The sequence below is a fragment of the Panthera onca genome, chromosome E2 (genome assembly GCF_046562875.1).
Source record: "Panthera onca isolate mPanOnc1 chromosome E2, mPanOnc1 haplotype 2, whole genome shotgun sequence".
Taxonomy (NCBI): Eukaryota; Metazoa; Chordata; class Mammalia; order Carnivora; family Felidae; genus Panthera; species Panthera onca.
The window spans coordinates 27,077,629-27,103,602 of NC_138353.1; the positions used below are offsets into that span (position 1 = coordinate 27,077,629).

Below are 25,974 nucleotides of genomic sequence, written 5' to 3' on the forward strand. Positions count from 1 at the left end.
CGCATTTATTGTTTCCATTTAAATGATGAAAGTGCCAAGATCAGAGAAGTTACATATCTTACCAAAGATTGTACAAGAGGCAACCCAAATCTCCCTGATCATAAAGCCAAAATCTATCCACCATATCTCCCAATCACCACCCTTTGATCCCACTTTTTATCAGGTTTTATCCAGGACGCTCTAGAGATTCAAGGTCATTGAGTTTAAGAGTGAAAAACACACCCCCAAGCAAATAACGGTAAAGGGAAGCCTACTACTTTATACACCAGGCAAAGTGGAGCGGAGGTGTGGAGGCTCCAGCAACATGACCTCAGTGCTAATTCAGAGAGCCCCTTCCCCACGACCCTCAACATGTGCTGTGTGAACTGCAAGCCAGTCTCTTCACCTCTCTGGGCCCCTGGTTCTCACTTGCTGGAAGGAGATACCAAGCTATTTTTCTTAGCAGACAGTGCTGTCACAGGATGTAAAGAGATGATCTGTAACCAGATGCCATGCAGTTGAAACACCCTCAGTCTTACTGTATACCAGGTCAAGATTCTCTGTGGCTCTTGACAGCCTCTCCACTGTTACCATGGCTTTAAGATCACTTTCTAAATTGTTGGCCCGCATCATGAAGCCACAGAATTCAACCAAGGAATGCAGTCACGCATAAGGAAAAAAATACCATCTCCTTCCAGAAACTCCTCACAAGGGTAAAACTACATTTGCCCTTGTGCCTTGTTTAGAGGTGAAGCCACATACTCAATTATGCTGGCCTTCCCCTCTCTCCTTGCAGGTACTGGGTGAGGTTAGGCTGGGGTTATTGATGCAACATTCCTATTTTAAATGCAAAACAAAAGAGACATCATTTGTCTTGAATGCAAAATAAAGCCCCAGTGCATTTTTCAGGCAGCTGATGCACAATTGGTCTAGCGTTCATTTCTATGGCAAACACAAAACAAGCAAAAACCCTAGCAGGTTTGAGGTGGTTGCTTCTCTATGAACACAATCAAGCAAACTCTAAGGAGGCAGTTTTTAATTTGCATTTGTGTTGAATCCTTACATTTATATAAATAGTGCTGGAAATGATTCCCTTGTGTTCTTATAATACTGTATCTGATTTCTGGAAATGGAACTTCCCCAGATCCAAAAAAATTAGCAATAACTTAACATCAAACACAAAGTACTTAAAGTGCTGTTTTCAACATTTTTGCAGTTGCTGGGCTAGTAGTGATCTTTAAAGCAGCCTGTCCACAGACGTTTCACATTTGCATAGGATCAAATCATAAATATCTGCTAGAAAGCTCATGGCTCAAAGAAGCTGTACTCGGCCTTTTAATATCTGTAGCTAATTTCCTCTCCATAGTAGGGTTGTCTTTCTTTTATCTGGAAAAAAATAGAAAAAGAGACATTATTGAATCATTAGAATAATTTGTCCCCAATAAGTAAAATTTTCTTTAGATGATTAGATTAATTCTATAGGAAAAAAGGAGATAATTTTTTGGGTAAGCTCTGATGTCTTATTTCTTACTCAAAGAAATGATCACTCCCTTCCCCACCCACCCTCTTTATTGCACACAAAGACAGACAGCAATAATTTGCTTCCTATTAAGGGACAGGTCCTTAATTTCTCTGTGTTCAGGAGCTGGTGCTTTCATTCCTAGGCTTCTCATCAATGGATGCCTGGGGCCAATTCCCCAATAATTCTGGTAGGAGAGAGGCAGGGCATGGGCTTCAGAAGACTTCCACACATTCCTGTCCCAGCCCTTAAGGCAAGGCACCAGCTGGAAGGGTGAAATGTACTACTTTCATTTAACTCTACAAGTGTCTGCTAAGAAAGGTACTGGACCAACACTGACTCAGAGCTGGAGGACAGACAAATATGAGTGGTGACTCTCATGTATGCCGAACTCCTATGGATCAGGCTCAATATAAACTCGAGATGCCTGAAGTTATTGGGAAAATGAGGGTCCAGTTAAGAGGTGGCAGGAGAGTGAAGGGGCCAAAACTCACAATGATTTGCATTTCATTCTCGTCCCCACCTCCTAACAGCTATGGGATCCCATAAAAATGGATTAGTGTCTCTAAATTTTCTTTTCTGAAAAATGTGAATAACATCCCGTTGCTTCCATTAGAGGTAAAGTAATATTATATAGATGAGTGTTTGGCACCCACTAAGTGCTCAGTAAATAGCAGAAAGTACAGTGAGATCTGAGACAAGGGGGATGAAATGAGCCAGGGAGACTCTTAAAGGGTACAGATTTTAAGTGATAAGGAGTAACTGGGTTTGGTCAGGCAAAAAGGATCCCTTCTAGTGTGTGGGTAGCTAGACCAAAGGCATAAATGAGCTACTGGGAATCGCCCACATGGAAAACATTAAAGAAAATGGCCCAATACCCATCCTGAAGCTCCCTTACCACTACAAACCCAAAGCCATCATACTGGGTGGCTCAGGGAACACAGCTGGTTCTTGCCACTTGTCTATTTGACATAATGACAAAAGCAAGATTGCAACAAATAAAATTTCCAGAGCATTCCAATTTGGTGTACACAAATGAATATGAATTAACATGAGACTTGCCCAATAATAGGTGCTCAAGAAGCTTTTATTTGTTAATGAGAGTGCTCTCTCCATTACTATGGATAATAATGAGTAGAATGCCTTACAAATTAAGTATAACATCCATTCACTATAATTACTCAAGATATTAGTATTTTTGCTCCCTCTATCACTTGAGAGAGAGAAGCAGATGATACAAATGAGTTCAGAGCTAACATTTAGTCTTTTTAGAACAAATAAACTTACATAGATTGTTCAGTGCTCAATTTCCCACCTTGATTCTCAATAAATGGGAGCTAACATTCAGGATGACGACTTAAGGTCCTGCTGGATCCGTCGGTATGAAAGAAAGATTCTACTACAGCCACTGGACTGTTGTTAAGGCAGGAAAGTGGACTCATATTTTCGTAGAATGTTAGGGTGGGAATTGACCTTAGAGGTCATCAAATCTAATCTTCTCTTTCACAGATGGGAAAACTGAGACCTAGAGGGATGGGAAGACTTATTCAGAAAGTCAGAAAGCAGGCAAAACAGAGCTAGGACTGAAACAGGATGCCTGACCTTTGTTCACCTCATGTGTGCAAGAAAGTCCATTAGTAACAAAATCAAAACCAATTTAATAACCAAATCCAGATAGATTAGATTAGATTGACATAAAAACCAACAGATGATAGATAGATAGATAGATAGATAGATAGATAGATAGATAGATATAGATCAATTGATCAGAATCTCCATTCCTCATGCACTTGGATAATCGAAAGTTTATCTACTTATCACCCCACTTCTGTTCAATGGGCAGTTTTATTTTTCACCTATGTCCTCATAAAACCATCCCAAGTCTTCTCTCTCTTCTGAACTGTTTCTAATAGTGACTCACAGTTTACAAAACATTTTTATTATCTTATTGAGAAGCAAACTCATTCATCCTAAACTATAAATGGCTTCCATTACTTGATAATGCATCCTGGGTAAATCCCAGAACCCTATGAGATTATAAACCCTCTTTAGGTAAGAAGTCTGCCTCCCTTCTTCTTACATCCTCCATGGCAGAGACTCCAAAACAGTTTTATAGACTGGCTGCATCAGAATTACTTGGAGAGCCTTCCAAAAATACCTATTTCTGGGCTCCACTTATGAAAACCCTGATTCAGTAAATCTGAGGTGAACATTTCTACAAAGTTCCCCATGTGGTTCTAAGAATTAACCAGGTTTTTCAGTACCCCACACCAGGCTAATATCCAACAGGACCTCAATAAATACCTGCTAAATGACCTCTGAAGGACAGATTCAAGTCTTTTATAAAACCAACAACTTTCCAGATATATGAGAGATTTTTGGAGCAACTGTTCAGTTCTAAAGACTGCAGGGCATTCTCTTGTCATTTTCTTATTCAAAATCGTAATGGAATTAATCTGCTTTTTGGGATAATTTGTTACAGACTGTGCAGGTGGATGACTAGAAAATATTTAATCATTAATAATCCAGCAGAACTTAGCTCCAATGTGATGCAAAGGTATTAAAAATTACCTTTGGATCATTTGACAAATAATGTCAAAGAAAGAGGGAGGAAGAAGATGAAAGCCTGGGGAAGGGGGGCAGTGCCTTGCCAAGACCAAAATAAATTGCACCTACTCTATTATGACAACTGCTTTGCCTGAGAGAGTTGAAAGGAAGATAATAAATAAAGATGTTCATGGCCAGAGGCCCAGTATCTGCCTGGAAGCCAATGGCCAATGTTTAGGCACGCCTTCCCTGGTTCATGCCAAAGCTTCAAACACATTACCAATAACTGGAGCCATCAAGGTGACCCAAGCTAAGATTGATATATCCAGATGTTGGGTGTGGTCATCAATGTTAATAACTTGTACTAGCAATGAGCAGATGGCTTGAAGGGCAGAGAGAAGTTCACATAAAGATAACATGATTCTTATCACTGAGTAAACCTGGGATAAGAAGATCCCAAGAAAAAAACCCAAATCCAAGTTCTAAGCCTTAAATGTGGTCAAATATCTGGGGCAGGGTAGTGATAAGGGTCTTTGGTCTATGTCTGTGGAAGAACTTCTGTTGCCCAAAAGAGACACTAGGAGATTGAACTTAGAGACAAGTTAGTATTCTACCATGCATATGGATAAGGGCTGTCGCAACTTGACCGATGACAAAGACAACTTCTAAGATACATATTTTTTAAACCTGCTGGCCTTTTCTTGTCTCTAAAATAACAATATCACAAGAAGAGATGAGCCAACTGGCGAGCATCCATCAGCAAGTGGTCCCAATGAGAACTGCCTGTGCTCTGCCCCTGGACAATGTGACACTCTGCTCCCCAAACTGCCTGTTCAGCAAACCTTTCAACATCTGCATGTCAGCACCTCAATACAGCAAAGTCATCCTCAGAGCAGAGAGAAGCTCAAGGAATTTGGATGAGAATGGACTTGGGAACCTTGAAGCAGTGGACTCAGAGGATTTGTATTATTTTGTATGTGTGCCCTTTCATGAACAACCAGAAATAAAGTAGTAAGAAGTTAAGAGCAATTCTTGCCATATTTATCCAATTGGATCTGTGTTAGATAACTCAGAAAAGGACCCTCAAATTTTCTGATGGCCCTGAAACCATAGAACATCAGAGTAGGCATGCTTTTTAACATCTCTACAATGTCCAAAACTAACATTTTAGACCATTCTCTCAGTTGATTAAAGGGGAGACTGAGACCAAGGAAGTTGGGTGGGTAGGTGAATAGAGACAAAGTTCATTTGCGAATCTCTTTTGTAAAATGCTGTGTGCTTTTTCACATATATCATGAAAGAAAAATGTAGGATGGATGGATGGATGCATGCATGCATGCATGGACAGATGGACGGGAGGAAGGTAGGATGGATGGGTGGATGGATGAATGGATGGATGGATGGATGGATGGATGGACAGGTGGGTGGATGTATAGATGCATGGACAGATGGACGGGTGGAAGGTAGAATGGATGGATGAATGGATGGATGGATGGATGGACAGATGGGTGGATCCCTGGCATTACTGCATGAAAAAAAGTGAAACACTTGCAGAAATGTAAATCCAACATGAGAGCTTGAATCAGCAGTTTCTTCCTTCAATCACTCCTTTATCTCCTTCAATTGCCTTAATTCTCCCATAATTAAGACAATTAAATTAAAAAGAGACCTCTAAACCCAGTTTTAAAGTTCTCTTTAATACATATCCTCAGTGCTTTACTGGGCTTATGCAGTCTCATAACTTCCTAAATGTTGACAACCCCCAAATTTGTATCTCCAGACTGGACCTCTATCCTGAACTTTAGGCTTATCTATAAAACTGCCTCTGCAACATCTCCCCTTGTATGTATAAAAGATATTCCAAACTGTATGTCCTGACTAGACTCCTAATCTCTTGTTCCCCATGCTTGGTGCTCCCATATCCTCATCCAGCCCATCAGCAAATTTTGTTGATTGTACTTCAACGAAACAACAAGATCTTACACTTCTTGCCACTCACACTGGTTCAAAACCTTTTTTTATTTTATTTTTTTTACATTTCTTTATTTTTGAGAAACAGAGTGAGACAAAGCATGAGTGGGGGAGGGGCAGAGAGAGAAAGAGACAGAATCTGAAGCAGGCTCCAGGCTCTGAGCAAGCGGTCAGCACAGAGCCTGATGCGGGGCTTGAACCCACAAACTGTGAGATCATGACCTGAGCCGAAGTTGGGCGCTCAACCGACTGAGCCACCCAGGTGCCCCTCACTGGTTTAAATTCTGGTCCATCCCACCATGATCCCTCCATTCTCCCTGATTCTAGCTTGCTCCACTTTGAGAAATTTTTGACAGAGCATCAGAGAAATCTTGTCAATATGTAAGGTAGATCATGTCACTCTTCTGCTCCAAACCTTCTGAGAGCTCCCCATCTCACTCAGCATGAAAGCTAAATTTCTTCAAATGAACCACAAAGCCCCACATGATCCAGCCACTCATATCTCTGAACTCTACCACTGCTCTCTCCACTCCAGCCACACATGGCTCCTAACTCCCCAAACCCTGAAGCCTGCTCCAATCACATAACTGTGTTCTTTCCCCTCTCTGCCTGAATTCTCTTCCCTTAGATTTCTACCTGGCTCATCTCATCTCCTGCATGTCTTTATTCAAATGTCACCTTATCAGTGAGGCTTTTCAAACCATAATATTTATAATTTCACCGGCCATACTCAGAACTTCTTATCCCTTTCTTTACCTTATTTTCCTTTAACACATTATGACTTCACAGGAAGTCCAAGAAGTAGAAGTTAAAATAGTTCTAAAAATAGCCACTGTGACACCTTTGGTCTTCTTCTTTCTTTTCATAGGAACTACAGAAAGTTATGAGGCTTGACTCTTTCTACATTTCCCTGGAAATCGGGCACTAAATCCAGAGCAACGGGCTGAAATTAAAGATATTGATTTGCTTAAATGAAGCACATTTTCCAACACCTGGTTTAAAGGAGAAAAATCTCTTTCTATGCTGTCAAGACACTCTACATTTTGCAGCCTTGAAACAAATGCCAGGAGAATGTCGTTCTTCTTTTCCCATGTTCCCTCTATATTTTTTATTGTATTTTAATTTACCCTTTGTTATCTAACAGCATCAGAAAAATAAAATTCAAATAAAAATACCACCATGACTTGAGATGAGGCAAAGAAGTCTCTCTTTCCCTCTCTCCCCCCTCCCCAGACACACATACACACACACACACACACACACACACACACACACCTCACATAACCTTCTTCACAAGTTTATTTATCTGCTTTTTTCTGACTCCAAGACACCAGCAATGTGTTTTGGGGAGTGTGGGCAAATGCAGAGATTCTGCCTGAAGAGTGGGAATTTGATATTTGCCTTCTCCCAGATCCACCCATTCAAGGGCCCCTTTTGGTTACTTATTGTTGAAATGACTCTGCAATCACACAGTCATAATTGCTGTAAACAAACTGGCTGATCAATCACTTGTGTTTTGTCCTTATCATCTGGGCTCCTTTTTATTCTGTTTTCCATACTCACCATTTTTCAATTCATTAAAAAGCATAATGATTCATGAATACCTGTCTTACAAAATGTTCGTCTTACAGACCTGGTTCGACTGGCCAGACCTTTTTTTCTCCTGCTACCTATACACTTAACCATGTATCTCCTCAAGTGCTAACTGCTTTCTGGGATGGTAATTATTATAACAATCTCTCATTTGTTGAGATGTCAGGATGTCCTACAGTGGAAGCTTCCTAACTTATCTCCTTATTTCCAAACTTGCCTCTTTAGGCCAACTGAAATGCCTTTTAGAAATTAAACCAGAGGTTGTCTCTACTGCTACTAAAAGCCCTGGAATGAATTCCAACTGACATTAAAGCTAACTTCAAATTCCATGGCCCATTCCTTTAGGTCCTGCATGATCTGTTCACTGCCTCTTTCTCAACCTCATAGTCCTCCTCTTTCTCTCTCACTTATTGCTCCCCCGCCACTCTGGCCTTCTTTCTGTTCTTCTGCTCACCAAGCTTATTCCTGCCTCTGATCTTTGCACATTTAATCACCTTTGCCTGAAAGGCTATTCCCCAAGATGTCTGCATGATTGACTCCAGCAAGTAATTCAGGTCCCATATCATCTCTTCAGAGGCCTTCCCTGACCACCTACACTCCTCCACTCCTAGGGGTTCCCTCTGCTATTCTTTTTGTAGAATTGGTCACAAGCAAGAATTCTCTTCTTTGTTGACTTGCTTACTTATTCATTATCTGACTTCTTAATGAGAATCTATGTTCCACTAAAGCAAGGACTTTACCTGCCTTGTTTCTTGTTGCATTCCTAGGGCTATAACAGTTCCTGGCACGGAGTAAGAAGCTCAATAAAAATTTCTGGAATAAAAGAATAAATACATGATCTCACTTAATCTTCACAAAATACAGACAATACAATGGAGGCTTACCAAAGTTAAATTATGTTCCCAAGTCTAGTGTCATAAGCAGTAACTGAACCTGGGTTTCCAAAACCGTGATCATTAGGTGAGGATTCTGGGGCTTCATCTCTCTCTTTCTTCAGATGTCTAAAGAGATGCCCAAGTCCTGAGCCATCTCAGCCAGACCCAGAACCATAGAATTAATTATTTGGATAGATTGAGAAAACACTAATATCAATCTTCATTCAGTACCTAGACCCTTTCCCAAGCAAAGTGCTGTGTTATAAAATCACAAGCTCTCAAAGCAGACAGACCTACGTTTGAGTCCCAGTTGAGTGGCCTTTGATAGTGTCCTTCACTCCAGACCTCAATTCCCTTATTCTTGTTCTCTAAGTGGGAACATGCCTTCTAGGGTTGCTTTTGGGATTATATGAGATAAGATACAGAAAGTGCTTAGTACTAGGCCAGGAACATGTAATGTTCAATAAAAAATTATCTATTTTTAATGTTGTTGTTAGGACTGAAAAAAATGTGATATAAGAGCTAAGAGAATTGATTCTAGTGTCTTGCAGATCTGGATTCAAATCCTACAACTCTATGGCTTTGGGCAAACTTTGGGACTTCTCTGTGCTTTGATTTCTTTATTTGAATATAGGAGATAATAATAGCACCTTATTTATTGGTTGTTATGAGGAATAAAAGAGAGCATAACCCAAATCTCTGTCCACATAGTAAGCGAAAAAAACCTAGCAGCTATTGCTATTATCATCATCACCATCCATCAAGTAAAATAGTGGGCCTTTGTGGGGGATAAGGAAGGAATCTCTCTGACTCTTCCAAGCCTTGTATCTGTGATCCTAGAATTTCTCCAGACTAGCCAATCTCCCTGCCACCTCTCAGGGCTGAGACAATATCCACTAGAATCCTCCATTACGCGCCCCCCCCTGCCCCCTTCAGAGACCAAAGGCAGCCTAAAATCTCGATCTCTCCTTGAAACCACACCGCACAAATCCAGATGTGCACACACGCACACACACACATACACACACACACACACACACACACACACACACACACCCCTGCACTCAGAATCCTGCTTAGCTTTCAGAGGAAAGAAAAAGGCGGTTGCTGTTGATCTTGTCAAATTGCAGCCATCCACATCACAGCTCCCACATACTCCCCCAGGCCCCTGCCTGCAGAAAACACACTCCAGTTCATTTTTTCTTCCTCGCTACCAGTTGGACAGACTTTGTGGACCCTTTTAAGACATTTTGGGGTATTGTTTCCCAGCATATGTGGGCAGCATTACTACTTCCACCCCCTCAGGACTACTTAACAACATCAGCAAAGCAATTAAGCCTGGTTTTCAGGAAAATGCCAGCGGCTCTGCAGTGTCTGGATGGGAGTCTCAGCCCAATTATTTCCAGCTAGTTGTGAACTGCGGAAAAGTGGACTTTACTTCATTAGAATCTCAGCTCCCACTGATTAAAAGTCGGCTGTGTTAGAGACAGTAAGGAAAAATGAAACAATTAAACTTGTCATCAGTAAAATTGCTGTGTATTCCTCAATGCAGAGTTTTACTTCTCTCCAGAGGAGTGATTAAAATGAACTGATTGAACTATAATTTGATTGACTGGAGAGCCTCCATCCATTGCGCTGAACCTGAACTTAACACTTATTGCTCTTCTTAGCTTGGGACATAAAACCCTCCTGCAGGCCTGCCAGAGCCTGGCAGATGCTCTGAACCCATCAGGTAGTGCTTGCCCTGCGCAGAGAGATCTGCTGAGGCATGTGGTAGGCAGAATAATGTGCCCCCAAAGATGCCTATGCCTTAACTCTGACACCTGTGAATATGTTACCTTACATGGCAAAGAAGGACTTTGCAGATGGGACTAAGGTTAAACATCTTGACAAAAGGAGATTATCTCCTTATCCAACGGCCCAATCTAGTTATATGAATCTTTAAAAGAAGAGAACCTTCCTGATGATGTGACTACAGAAGACTCAGAGAGAGGCAATGTTGAAGTCTTTGGAGATGGGAGACAGGGCCATGAGCTAAGGAATGTGAGTGGCCTCTAGGAGCTGGAAAAGGCCAAGGAAGTGCATTATTCACAGGAGCCTCCCAAAAGGAATACAGTCCTATCAACACCTTGAATTAAGCACCATGAGATCTTTGTCATACTTCAGCTAATCTTTAGAAGTGAAAAACAACAAATTTGTGTTGTTTTAAGCCACTGAGTTTGTGATAATTTGTTACAGCAGCGATAGGAAACAAATACAGGGATCTGGGCAAAGCTGGGCAAGAAGGGCAGGCACTGGTATGTATAGTCATAGTCCAGAGGCTGCAGAAATGAGCCAGATGCCAGAAAGGAAGCAAGTTGCATTCATGGCATGATCTGGTGTGTATATGGTGCAAGGTTTTGGAAGGGGAGCAGATGGGGAGGAAATGCCTCATGCCCTGAACATGTTACATAGGACATCCAAAGCCATCTGACACACAGAGTTTGCAAGGAGATTACATTTCACTTATTTTGCAAAGATCCTGCACCGAGTTGGTGCTCAATAAATGCTGAGTGATTTAAGGTTGAATGAAAAATGTACTAAAAGAATAAGTGAATGGAAAAATAAATGTGAATCAAGTAAATGCTGAGTGAGTAAAAATGCTATATCCAAGCCTGATAATCTGGGCATTTTGACATTGGGTCAGGAAACCATACATCTTACCATGCAGAACCCCAGGGAAAGCAAGAAGAAAGCCCAGAATAAGGCAAAACATAGTCCTGCTTCCCAATTGCGTTTCTGCATGCAGGTGCTTTGAGCCCATTTCCAGGACTTGTCTGAGATTTGTACCTAGATTTGGAGCCAGAATATGAATTCCAGCTGGGATTTACCACATGTCTTCATCTGCTCAGGCCACCATAACAAAATGCCACAGATGGGGTGGCTTAAACAATAGAGATTTATTTTTCACAGTTCTGGACGATGGAAAGTCCAAGATCAAAGTGCAGCCTGATTCATTTTGTGGTGAGGTCTCTCTTCCTGGCTTGCAGATGGCTGACTCCTTGCTCTGTCCTCACATGACCTTTCTTCAATACTGTGCTCGGATTGGGAGAGAGAGAGAGAGAGCCCTTGCTTCCTTCCTCTTCTTGTAAAACCACTAATCCCAAGGCACCTGGGTGGCTCAGTTTGTTGAACGTCCAACTTCAGCGCAGGTCATGATCTCACCGTTTGTGAGTTTGAGCCCCACATTGGGCTCTGTGCTGACAGCTCAGAGCCTGGAGCCTGCTTCGGATTCTGTCTCCTTCTCTCTCTGCTCCTCCCCACTTGTGCTCTGTCTCTCAAAAATAAATGTAAAAAATTTTTTAAAAAACCACTAATCCCATCATGAGGACCCCACCCTCATGATCTAACCTAATCTTACCACCCAAAGACCCTGTCTCCCAATGCCATCACTTGGGGGGTTAGGACTTCAACATATGAATTTGGGCGTGGGGGACACAAACATTCAGTCTCTAACACCAGAACAGCTGTGTGACCTTCAGTGACTTACTTAACCTTAGTGATCTCCATGATCTCATCTGCAAGTCAGAGTCTAGGAAACAAGTTGACAGCACTCACAGAGTACCTATCATATTTCAGGCTCTTTGCTAAGTGCTCTCTGGGCATTAAACATTTTACCACTCCCACTAATCCTGTACATTCTGACAGCATATTATAATTTTATTTTAGAAATAAGGAAATGTATGACACCTAGAAAGAGGGAGTAATTCATTCATGATCACAGTGGCAAGGCCAAAATTTGGACCCAAGTCTATTGGAAACCAGAACTGGGAATCTTAACCCAATATAAAGGAATATTATGATTGAGGCTGATATGATTGCTCGAAAACTCTTCAGTCCTAGAAACACTTTGCAGAACTAGGCAAAGGCAGTTAAGGCCATGTAAATCCTCTCAATAATAATTCAAAGGAAGCTCTAAAATACCTACAGTTGAATAACCAAAGTGTGTGTGTGTGTGTGTGTGTGTGTGTGTGTGTGTGCGCGCGCGCGCACGCACGCACGCACGTGCACGTGTGTGGTTTTGCCTGTGTATATTTGCCGACATTGTGCATAAACTGTCATTATGCAATAGAAATGTTCCACACAGAACAAAGCACTGTACAAGGCCTGTCATTCATGTGGCATCCCCTAACAATTGATGCTTGCTGCCATTTTCCACTGGAAAAGAAATGCGATTTCTGTATGTCAGGTGACAGTCTTTAAAAAGCCTCCAGGGGCGCCTGGGTGGCGCAGTCGGTTAAGCGTCCGACTTCAGCCAGGTCACGATCTCGCGGTCCGTGAGTTCGAGCCCCGCGTCAGGCTCTGGGCTGATGGCTCGGAGCCTGGAGCCTGTTTCCGATTCTGTGTCTCCCTCTCTCTCTGCCCCTCCCCCGTTCATGCTATGTCTCTCTCTGTCCCAAAAAATAAAAAAAAAAAAAAAAATAAATAAAATAAAAAAAAATAAAAAGCCTCCAATGATTCATATTTCAATGTGTATTTAATCCACCCTGGCAAACAGCCTATGTGAGCCTCTCCACTGCCTTCTTCCTAGCAACCAAGGCCTTTTGTCACAACTACTTCAAATGGGCTTGCAGTTGCTTTGTGTGTAGGGCTCAGATTCCTGACGCCAGGGCCCACCTCTCCTCTTCAGCTCACAGCATTGAAAGAAAGATGGATCAATGTGGCCTGTACCTTGAGAATGAGTTCAGTGTCAAAGGTTCACGTCTATCTTGTTTATGAGTCTTCTAGCACAACCCAGTGCATCATGTTGCTCAGGAATAAGAGGCTTATGTGAGGCTAGCTTGTAACTAGAGCTATGCCAAGACTGTTCTATTCCATGACTCTGAGGTTGTGTCCCTCACTCCGGCCTTTGTGAAAGCCTCCAGGGGGCCACCCAACTAGCTCCCATGATGGAAGGAAAACAGGCATGGGAGAGGGGAGAAGTAATTGTGCTTCTTGAGCAGTGTCTGACTTTACAGATAGATCTTCATTTTTACAAAAATATATTTCAGAGAGTGTGTGTGTGTGTGTGTGTGTGAGCAGGGGAAGGGCAAAGGCAGAGGTAGAGAGAGAGAGAGAGAGACAGAGAGAGAGAGAGAGAGAGAGAGAGAATCCCAAGCAGGCTCCATGCTCAGCATGAAGCCCAACTCAGAGCCTGGATCATGACCTGAACCAAAATCAAGAGTCAGACACTCAGCTGACTGAGCCATCCAGGCACCCCACTGCAGATAGATCTTCTTTCCCCACTTTATAGATTACATCTTTCCCAGGCTTTCAGAAAGCATCTGTATGCCCATGACTCTCAAGTTTAGTCTCCAATCAAAGTGTCTTCATCAAAGTCTAGACCCAAAGAGCCAACAACAAATTGCCATCTCAGCCTACACACCATATAGACATCCCAGACTCAAAATGTCCAACTGTTTGATCTCCCACACACATATTCACACATGTTCTTATCTCATTTTTACTCACTTCAATAAATGACACCATTGTTTCTCCAGGGAATCATCACTGAAACTTCTATCTTTCCCTGACATCCAACCCATTGGCAACTCTGGTTTACTCTACTTCCCAAATATTCCTCAACTCTACCTACTTCCCTCCATCCTCACTACTATTGTCAGCTCTTAAATACCATGAAATCCTCTTAATTGGTCTCACCATGGCTACTCTTGGCCTTCCAGCAAATTAGTTACTTCACTATGTTAAGAGTGATCTTTTTTAAACCAAAAATTGGATCACATCATTCTTCTGATTTAAGTACTTCTGTGACTTCCCTTTATCTGTAATATAAAACCTAAAGTCCTTTACTTGGATTACAATGCCCAACATGAACTATCCCCTCCCTCCCTCTGCAATTTTATCTAATGACCATCCTCCCCTCATTTATTATGGTCTCATCAACCTGGATTCCTCTTGGCTCTGCAAATATGCAAGCTTTTTATTATCTCCTGGCCATAACACATGTTGTTCTATCTGCCTGGAAAGCTCTTACCTCTGCTTTTCCCATGTTGTCTCCTTTTATTCCATTAAGAAACCCAGCTTTGGTGTGCCTGGGTGGCTCAGTTGAGTGTCTGACTTTGGCTCAGGTCATGATCTCACAGTCCATGAATTCGAGCCCCACGTCAGGGTCTGTGCTGACAGCTAGGAGCCTGGAGCCTGCTTCAGATTCTGTGTCTCCCTCTCTCTCTCTCTGCCCCTCCCCCACTCATTCCCTCTCTCTCTCTCTCTCTCTCTCTCTCTCTCTCTCTCTGTCTCTCAAAAGTAAAATAAAAACATTAAAAATTAAAAAAAAAAGAAAGAAACCCAGCCTTATTACACTATCTTCATAGTTTATTCACCTTCTCCATCCCCACCATACCCTATCATTTCACATGATTCACCTTTATAGACTTATAACAATTCATTTTTATCCATTATTTTCCTATCTTTTATTGTCTGTTTCCTCCTCTAACTTGGAAACTCCAGGTGGATTTGTTCCATGCCTGGAATAGAGTCAATGTTCAGTAACTACTTAACTAATTAAGAGCTACATAGATGAATGATTGGCTTGCCCAAAATTCCACAGCTAACAGGTGACAGGACCAGGATTCAAACCCACGTCTGCCCCTCTCCATAACCTGTACTCTTAAGTCATGATTTTTGGCCTCAGAGCTAGTCATTGGGAAATTCATGTGTCTGCCTTCCAGCCCATTATGCCAGGAGTCCAGCATTCATATGCTGCCATTCCCACCGAAGGTTTTGGTAGAAGATAATCCTCTCACAGAGAAGTCAGAGGTGGAATTCCAGACATCCAAAGGAAGGAGAGGCCCATGTACCATCCAGGGAAGCTTTCTGGTCTACCTATGTTTTAAGTTGTGACCATCTAGGACACAGACTCTGCCTATGTAATTGGCATAAGAAAGGACAACCGACTGCTCCCCAAAAACTCATTTATGGGTCCCCAGAGACTGAGTTCTGAGTAGATGGGGCCATGAAGACATTCAGAAACTTTTCAGTGGCTAAGGAGCTTATTAAAAATATTTTATGTATCCCAGACAAATGCCTTAGGCCCACCTGAGTTCCATGCAGCTGTGGGAGCATCTCTGAGCACACAGCCAGCATCCTATCTCAACTGTGTCTCAGCAAATCTCTATTTCTTTCTATCCTCAAATATTATCTAAATCCATGAAGATCCCTCAGCGACTGACACGTGTAGCCCCAAAGTATATGCTAGATAATAACTCCAAAGGACATCCTCAACCTATGTGGCATGAGAGTCTGGACAAATGCCTCAGCTTCCTATTTGTCAGAGTGACAATTCTGCAGTGCATTCTGCACCATTCCTCAGAGAGTCCCCAAGTGAAATTGAACCCCCATTACCCACTGTGGTAAGTCACTCAGTAATACATCTTCTACCGGCTTTTCTTCTCTCTCTTCCTGCTTTCTCACTCTACTTACTTGGATCACCCCACAACTAAACTACTTACACACAACTCTGTGCCTCAGGCTCTTCTTTCAGGGAAACCAACTTTAAGAAGGGCTAAGTCCTACTTTAGTGTTCACCACTCAAGGAACTACAAACTGAAAAGAAAAAAAGCCAAGTATTGGCTCTGAGTAGTGCCCCCAAAATGAAAAGTTTGGAAGCAGAGACCACTGCAATGTGAAGAAGCCTTCCCAATTGAGTCAGTCCTTGGCCTTTTGACCGTCAGTAACCTTGAACTTCTGAGGTCATCTTGCTCCACTCTAAAACTTTTCATAGCTTCCTGCCCCTTTTACCCAACACCTAAACCTCTTAATATTCCTCCAACTTATTGCTATAGGCTCACTGTTCTGCTTACAATGGTTGTTTCAAACCTCTGCACTCCCTATGTTCCAGTGGAACACCAGACTTCCCCACCTTGGATACTTTCTTTCTTATACCTCCATCTACCCTGTTCAAGAAGCCATCCACATAGGACCAGCTTATGTCATTCAGCTTGTGTCATCACACTGGGCCCCACGTTTAGAAGGGCCCCTGTGCTTGAGTTAATGTTCTGCTCTTGTCATCTTAAAATTCTTAATTATCTTTTGAACAAGGAGATCTTCATTTCACTTTGCGCTGGGCCCTGAAAATGGTGTGTCTGGTCCTTTCTCCAGAGCATGCAGGCATGAGATTTGACTTTTGATTTACCATACAGGATTGTCAAGGAACTATCATGTCTCATATTAAGACAGAATCTCTTTCTCCTCTCTCGCCTCTCAGACCAAAATATTTTTAAAGCCAAAAGTGGATTATTTGAGAGAAGGAGAATATTGTTTCAAAGCTGCCTCTGCCCATTTTCTTAGTAAATTTGGGACCAAGAGCAGAGTTAATCTGAACATCCTCAGGGGTGCCAAATATTCCCAGGCGCCCAATAAATATTGTCAAGAGGTAGAGGCTATATCTGTGAGTTTTAAGGAAGGGGAATTCCAAGGGTGCTCTCTCATATCTCCTTTGTTGAGTCTCAACATCTTATTTCAGTATTTTGCAGGTCTTTAAATACCCATGGTTTATTTATGAACTGAGGGTTATTAACTGTTTGAAACTTCATTAAGTCCTTCCCTGGGGATAGTCTCAGCTGAGGTCCTTTTAGATGATCCCTCCCCAAATATCTGTCTAGTTTAGATTTAATAGAACAGTTTATTGTATGTTGATAAAATAATAATGAATTAATAAAGCTTTCACTGAGACTTAGGTAACAGATACATAATCTATCGTTGTTAAAGCACCATGCAAATGTTTTTAATAATCAGCATTTAATATGCAGCAACCCAGACGTAAATCCAGCCTCAACACACATTTGGAAAGTCATTTTAAGCAGCTCATGAGTTTCTTGGAGAGGGGAAAACCCTCTCCAATTAAAGCCAATTGTACAGTGGGATATCTGGTATCCTTGAGTCCCTTAAACCCTGGTAGGGACCCTGGGCCCTTAGTTCAGGAGAAGCAGAGAACCCACCATTGGGAGATGCCCCCAGCTTCCTCTCCCCAAGAGATTGGGATTTGTAGATTCTTGACACTTCTGCCATGAATTTTGAGATGCTCCACCCAGAAAATGAATCAAGGATACTATAACCAGGTGATTTGGACACCCATGTTTACATAAAACATTACAAGGATAGCTACTAAAGAGCTTCACAGTGGCAGGTGGGAACTGCCACAATAATCATATATAATAGTTATATCCTGTATACAATAGAAATCTTATCTGCTGTTTATGTTCTCTCTATCAGACTTGCCCTCTCGCTTGACTTTTCCAGACAGGAGTCCTGTACCAATATTTAGACCAAATATCACAATAAAAGTTATTCTTTATCCTCTTTTCCTGTATCTTATTCTTGAAAGAATGTTGATGCTTGGATGACTGACACTGGTTATCACCTTGAATTTGTGCAAAAGGTCACATTTCAGGTTGAGATTTTCATGATCTTAGAGAAGTACCCAGGAGAGGTGTAAGCAAGTTGTCATGGAAGTGTCCCATTTCAACACCTTGAGAAAGCCAGCTTATTCACCTATAGTGAATGGAGATAGAGACCTATATTATAACCAGACCATCTCCATCACTGACTAATCTCAGTGCCTGCAGCACCACCATCACCACATTTCCTTGGGATTAACTGTAAACCCTGAATTTGGTAAAGTGAAAGAAGTGTTGGGTTTAAAACTAGAATAATTGAATTCAAGGCCAAGACATAATCTTACTAGCTGTTGTTCCCTTAGGTAGGTCGCTTCTCTGAGCCTAAGAAAGGACATTGGATTTCACGAACTTGAAATGCACTTTCAGCACATTTCAGTGCATTCTGTCTGGGGGAAGTAAGACATTTAATTTCATTAGTAGCCATAATCACCTTAGCACTGATTAGTTTGCTCAATATGGAAACACTTTGAAAAGCAGAGAGCAGGTCAGTGAGAGTGTGACTGCCAAGACAGGCAATCTTGCTGAAGTCAAGCAATTGGGGAATGAGGTGGCTCTAGGAGAACAGGTTCTAGCATGGCACTTCAGTGAGAAGCTCTGGCTATTGAAGCATAAGGTGTGGACATTTCAAAGCAAAGAGAAGAATGAAGAAGGAAGGGAAGAATTTCAAACAAATAAAAACTTCACTATGTTGTCCTTTTGGCCAAGAATGGTCTCTGGTCACTGGTAACAAGTAATCTCAGCTCTGTGTTCATCCCAGAACTTGGTGTATAAAAGCCATCCTGTACATTTGGAGCCATATTGCCTTGACATCCAATCCTGATGAGTTTCTTAAACTCACTGTGCTTTCATGTCTTCATCTGGAAATTGGGACCAATAGCCCTCATAGAGCCATCATGAGTCAAATGAGTCCATATATGTAAAATTTGGCTCAGTGAGGTTTGCGATTATTTTCCCTCTGCCCCTGTGTTTCTATTTCATGGTGAGTGAGGATGGGAGGTTCAGAGAGAGGAAACTTTATTCCCCTGTTCTGTGGATAATAGCCCCCTTAGTTCTTACCATACTTTCTTAGAGATCCTGTCATCTCTTAGAGTGTCAGGCCAAGAATAGTGCCTCAGACAATGGCCTTGGGCAACATAAAAGGGATTTACAGCCCAGCTGGCAACTCAGGCTGCTGCCTCCTCTAGGGGGATTTTGTCCTTAGAGGCTCTAAAATTCCAGGGAAGAAATTACAGTGTCATCTCTTAGCTTTGCCCCCAAGCACCTGTCTAACACTCTTTAGCATTTTCAGATGTATACATACACAGATGCACCTGTACACACAGGTTTGTGTAAGTACACATATACATGTTCATAGACATAAGCACCTATACACACATCTGCAGAGAGAAATATACATATAAACATGCACATATATACACTCACACAGAATAATATATGTACGTACACATAGAGACATGTACTGATGTAAATACACCCACAAGAGGAAAAATATTGATATATGTATCTATACTGGTACAATGTCACTTGGCACATGGTTATACTGTCACAAAGAGTATATCCATGAACTGGACCACGTGTCCAGCAACTTTAAGGAAAAGAGAACCTAGGAAACCATGCCTTCAGCCCTCAGTTCTAGTTCAGTCAACACTACATAGACCCAACTTTGTAGGTGTGCTAGGGACTCAGAGTGGAGGACGGAGGCAGGTCAGAGGAGACTGTCCCACAGACTCTAGGAAGGTCCAGCTTTCAGAAATTTGCCAGCCCTGAGAACCCATGGAAGTGAATACCAGGCTCTCCTGGTCAGAAAGTAAGCAAGAGCACTCTTTCTTAGACCTGTGGGCCCCAACCCCAGATTTCCCACCAGCTATGAAAAGGAATTTCTGAGGAGCTCCTGGCCAACCAAAAGTAGAACGAGCTAAGAGTAACTTCAGCCTGATCAGATTCGCTGGAAGAAGAGGAAACCTAGATGGGCATTAGCCAGAGTTCACCAGAGTTCACCAGAGTCAGGGGCAGGGGTGAAAGATGACTGGGGAGAGTCATGATGCTATGGAATCTCCAACATAGCCTCTACTGCTCCTTTGAGGAGGTTCTGCCTAGAGCATTTCTGCCACATTTCTCCATGAGGTTTTGTTGATTCTAAAACACTCATGGCTTCCTGTTCCCACATGCCTTCTTTCTGCCCCTCACTTACAGGTTACAGACCCGTGACCAGCATCCTCACAGGACACCTATGGCCTACTTCAAGATGACAATTCCCACCTGCTCATGAAGGCCCTAGAGTCACCATCAAGACAAATAAAAGGTTTCAGGTCATGGAGAAAATGACCACTGGAAAACTCAGTCTAAAATAATCTACTTTGCACGTTACCTGGAGGTACAAAATAGAATGCATCCCATCACGATTCCCCAGAATGACTCAAAGAACATTCTCAGCTCTCAAAAATTCCTCAAGTTGGCTGCCATCATAAAAATCATTTATGGGAGGCTTCCATTCAAATGTACCTGGAATGAATAGTATATTTACTTTTAGGAGCTGTTACCATAAGAAGAGCTCATAGAACAGTTAAATTTTAATAGATAACACTCTAAAATATTAGGTACTCCCTTGGACTTCTCACTTAACTGGGCTACCCAAAATAAGCCGGTTCAAATTCCTCACCTGTCCAACTGCAGATGGAACTGTTCAGGTAGAAGCAAATGAAGCAAATGTTCACAAGCAAATGAAGAGCTTGTGGCAAGATTCATGTACCATGAAAAGTCTGGTCTGAATGGCCATGTTGTCCTAACAAACTCTGTGAGTTTATGAATCCATGACATGATGGAAAAGACACAGGACTTTGGAATAAGGTTTACTTCATGAATTGGGGAGCCAAATAGGGAGTTCGTATTTGAATTGTAAATCCTAGTGCCTAACCTGGAGCCAGGTTTCTACTTGGAGAGCACTATAGGCCCAGATGATTGATTGACCCTCCAAGTTTTATCATGTCCCATAAGTCCTCATGACCAGTCCCTGCTTTTTTTTTTTCTTTTTTTGGCTTGTGTTCATATGTTCCCTACATTCTCATGTGAACTGACTTAGGGTCTGAGAATATGCCCACTTCCGTGGCTCCGCGCTTGCCGTTCCCTAAGCAAGTGCTCTAATCCTCCACTCCTCACCTTTTGGACTCCTACACATACTTCAAGTCTCAGTCCAAGAGGTATCCTCTCTGCAGCCTTTTTTGACCCACCTTTCCTGGAGGCTGTGTCCTTCTATGAGCTCCTTGAGCACAATGTCAGAATTTTTGCTTTCTTCTAAATTTCTCCAGACTACATGAACTTTTTAGGAAGATAGCAAGCATTTATCTTATTGCTGTTATCTTTAGCAGTATCCTGGAGTCTGGTATGTAACAGATGTTTCAATAGCATTAGCTGCATACCTGTATGAATTCAGTGGATACGAGGCAGCTAGTGTAGTGGTTAAGAGACAGGCTTTGAGCTAGACTGCCTGGGTTTGTATCCTTGTTCTGCCACTTACTAATAGTTGGACTCTGATAAATTCCCTTATCTTTTCTGTATCTCAGCTTCTTCATCTGCAAAATGGGTATTATTATAATCATAGGGTTATTATGAGGATTAAGTGAGCTACTATGCATAAAATGTTTAAATAGTGGCCAATACATAGTAAGCACTCAGTGCATGTTTGCTGTTATTATTACATCAAATAAGTACAAAAGCATTCCCATCTGGGCATTATCAGTGATTCTGAAAACTTTTCAATGGTCAATGCCAGAAGAGAAGAGGGCAAGAAATGGCTCTGCTTGCCCTTTGGCTCCTATAACCATCTCTTCTCTGGAGCCCAAACATCCTCTATTTAGTCTGAGTGGACTTTATTTACAAGGGCCTAGTTAATCAAGTCCATCTGTAATGTAAATGTGCTTCTCATTATGCTAATGCAAGCACTAGACATGCAAATCCATAAGCATTTGCATGCCTAATGCAACAGTTCTTGTCCACCCTGTTCTGTTGCTATTTACTATCTAGTTTTTATGACTTATGGATTTCCAACCCTTTAAATTTATATCAGCGCCGTGACATATCTGCAAGCAGCGACAGTTTTATGAGCACTAAAAAAGCTGCAACACACCACCACTAAATACTAATGACATAAATGCTAGCTGTAATGGCCCCTATTTTTATTACAATACCAAACCTCAATATATTGCAATTACCTCTGCACTCAAACCAGACCAAGCCACACTGTACAGGAGCCAGACCAGTGGAGAAGATGTGACCCACAGTAGAGTTTCCGGGTCAAGCCAGTCTATAGCTCTGAGGAGCTGAAGTCAGCAATTATGGCAGGAATTTCATCTTGAGCATCCACTGGGCCTGGAAGTCAGAGATCTCCATTAGAGACAATACACTTAGATGCTGAAATAGGCCTTAAAACTCTCACGTATTGTCCAGAGATGGCTCATATGTTTTAGCCCTGCCACTCTCTGCCCTCCCCATGAAAATGAAGAATAAAACCAAGGAAAGGTGTCACAACTACAGGTTCCCACTCCCAAATGTGTCCCTAACCTGCTATGTGACCCTGAGCAAGTCCCTTCCCTCTCTAGGCTTTAGACTCTTCATCTGAAGAAGAGAAACTAAATATCGCTAAGAGTGTTTCCATGTCCAATATTCTGGGACTGGTTCTATAGAAAATTCAAGCCCAAGATGTAGCCATTAATTTTCTCCAGAATGAAAATATATCTACCAAGACATTTTTATGCCTCGTTTTATAAGTTCTGATTTTGCACCTTAAAATAATAACACCTTGAATTTATTTTATGGCATTTTCCATCTAAAACACTTTTCTGTCTGTTATGGCATTCATTCTTGGTGTCCTGAGAGAGTTGAGCCAGACAGGATTTTTTTTTTCCATTGTGAAGGTGGAGAAGTTGAGGCTGGGAAAGGGAAAAAGGGTTTCCCAAAATTTTAGAGCACATCAGGGCCAATGTCCAAATTAAAACCTATGCCTTTATTGGTGACCTTTTATTCAGCTGTCTCTACCTGTCCTGTGGCTACCCCTTCCAGAATCTGTGAGTAAGAGTGACCTTTCTTGGTATAATAAGAAGGACAATGAAAAGATCTTGGACCAGCTTCTCTACAATGCTTCCAACTCCACCACTGGGGTTTTGTTCATTTGGCTCCTGATATGAGCCCCTGGGAGAGGTAGTTCCCTAAGCAGTTATCCATCACCAGCCTTTCTGTGTGGACTAATTTACAGGATCACTTTTCCCAGGGAGAAATAGTTAAGGGCAGGCTCAAGTGACAGGTGTGCATCAGTTGAGGACATGGGGGCATTTTCTGGGGGCAGGAACCCTGGATGGGGGATATTAAATGGTCACAGGAAAACAGGAGTGGATGGTCTTGAAAGAAAAGAAGAAGATCAATGAGGACAAACTGTCCCATCAAAGGCCAATCTCCTACTTCCATTTGCCCTGTAGGCCATGAGATGAAGTCCTGCTGGCTCAATGCAGAAAAAGATGATGCTTAACCTATTTGCTTAATAGCATTTTCAACATTAGAACTTCTCTTGATCATTATTTGACTAAGACTACTATAATCCATTCAGAATGAAGAGAAATCACTGAGAATGGCTAAAAAGTGGTGTCATGGACGGAATTGTGTCCCCTCAAAATTCATATATCAAAGCCTTAACCCCCAAAGTGATTATGTTTGGAGACAGGGCCTTTAGAGAGCTAATTAAAGCTAAATGAGGTCATAAATGTAGGGCTCTAATCCAGTACGAGTGACGTCCTTATAAGAGGAGAGACGCTAGAGATGTATGCACACAGGGAAGACCACAGGAGGGTAGAGTGAGAAGGTGATCATCTGCAAGCCAAGGAGAGAGGCTACAGGAGATACCAAACCCACCAACACTTGATCTTGGATATCCAGCCTCCAGAACTGGGAGCAAATAAAGCTCTGTTGTTAAGCCACCAGTGTATGGTGTTTTGTTATGGTTCTGGTTGACTCCCTCAAAGGAAAAGCTGAAGGAGTAAGCTTAACCTCACATTAAATGGAGATCTGTGTCTGAAGAGGCTAAGGATATAAAATGATAGGGAAAGGCAGACTCATCTTCAAGGAAATACCTCAGCTGTCTCAAAATCCCATGCAGGAATGAATAGAATCCTGGGGAAACTGCCCAGTAAACTCTGCGTAAAGAGCAAATTAACAAAGAGATGAAAAGAATCCCAACATATGATACTTCAGCAAACAACTACTCACTCCAGTACCACAAAATAGGGAACAGTCACCCTGGGTGTGAGCATGTATTTGGCAGAACTTGAATTGTATCTCCCCTTATGAGGTCTGAAATCCTCATAAAAGATGAAAAGGTCATCTCTTTAGGTAAGGCATTATTCTCTAGTATTAATATAGTTGATTGACTGTAGATTTCTATATCACTTAAGACTTTGGTCGGCAACAAAAGTAAACCCAACCCACATGGCTTAAGCAAAAAAAAGGAAATCATGTAACCAAAAGATCCTGTAAGTGAAAAGTTTATAAACCTAAGCATTCTCAGGCACAGCTGGAAGAAAAAGCTTTAACAATATCATTAGGACAAGGTTTTCCTGTTTGCTCACATCTATCTTCCTCTATGTTAGTGTGATTGTCATGAAGCTCCTCCCTTTTGATCCCATAATGCCTGCTCATAGCTACAACAATATATTTCCTTTCATATCCCATCGGCTCCAGGGGGATCACAGGAACAAATCACTATGTCCCAGGAAACTTATGACTCTGATCAGCCAGTTAAGAGTCACATGCCTGGAGGAAGTAGAGGAATCGGCTTTTCCCAAAGCACACATATTACTGCTGGAGGAAGGGGAGGGAAAAGATACACCTTTAACTGAGAAATGAGGGCTGTTACAAAAGACAGAGTGAATGGATGGTTGGGTGGTCAAAACACAATCAATGTACATTCTGACATGACTTCCTTTTGTAGGTAAATTTCTGGTGTTAATAAAAGGAGGAAAGGTAGAGGCATTGCCCAAAGAAGACAAATCTGGATGAGTCCATGTGCTCTCAGTTGCATGTAACCAATCACCTTGACTATTGGGGAAATAGTCCTTCAGGGTGCATATGAAAAGTCACCTGTTGGATCTCTGGTCTTAGTTATGCCATATAAGGAGCTTAGATGTCATCTTTCCCATCCTTACAACAAGAAAAATGCTAAACAAACTGAAAAATCAATATATTTTTTGAACCCATTAGAGATTTGGGATTATAGGGCAAACTGATGTCCTGAAATGTGGAGAGACAGTTAACTACAGAAAAACACAGCCAAAATCAGCTTACTTGGAGCAGAAGCTACTGGAGTCTTAATTCAATATTACAAATAAATGCAAATTTTGGTGAATTTCTGGAGGATGAATGTGGATGAATGTGGACTAGCTTGAGAGTGAGAAAATCATGGGGGCCACAGTCTTACATTTATCCTCACACTTTCATGGGTTTTAACTCCAGAAACCCCACCAGATCCCCATGGTGAACAGCCAGGACAAATCCCTCATATTTCTGACTGGGGGGGGGGGGAGTAACATTTTGAAATATGCCCAGTGCATTCTCCATAACAAAGGCTTATTCTCCAGTTAAAAGAATTTTACCAGAGCCTTATCTCAAATAGGCAGAAAGTCACTTACCCAACAGCAGCCCCCTCTAGACTCCCTATCTCATCTAAAGAAAGGGAGAGAGAAAGAAAAGTAAGAAACTCTTGTGAAGGTCACAGCCTAGGGAAACTAAAACACTGGGATTGCATCATAAAATTATAGAATGCCTACACCTGCTCCACACCTTACACCACAATAACAGGTTTCTGATGTAATAATAGTGAATTTTAGCTGAAATAGATGCAAGTCCCAGATTCCACTTAAGAAGATTTTTGGAAAAACCATAGACAACAGGAAAGACAGAAACAAGGACACTAGAAGAATCTGAAGCCCATGACACTTATGCAAACATTAAACAAAAACCAACACCTAGATAGACTGAGATAGAACTTCACAGTAAAAGCCCATATACCTCAGTT

The 25,974-nt window shown here is 41.8% G+C and overlaps 1 long non-coding RNA gene across 2 annotated transcripts; it reads right to left on the reverse strand.

Moving 5' to 3' along the window:
* Window positions 1–998: 998 nt before the first annotated feature.
* On the reverse strand, window positions 999–25,679 carry LOC132691359 (uncharacterized). 2 transcript variants are annotated; one of them, XR_009615709.1, is made up of 6 exons: window positions 25,589–25,679; window positions 22,127–22,283; window positions 20,287–20,420; window positions 17,882–18,012; window positions 8,350–8,422; window positions 999–1,365 (listed from the first exon to the last, which is right to left on the reverse strand). It is a non-coding gene; the product is annotated as an uncharacterized LOC132691359 (long non-coding RNA). The 2 variants fall into 2 exon arrangements; XR_009615708.1 differs by lacking the exon at window positions 17,882–18,012.
* Between the last annotated feature and the right edge of the window lie 295 nt (window positions 25,680–25,974).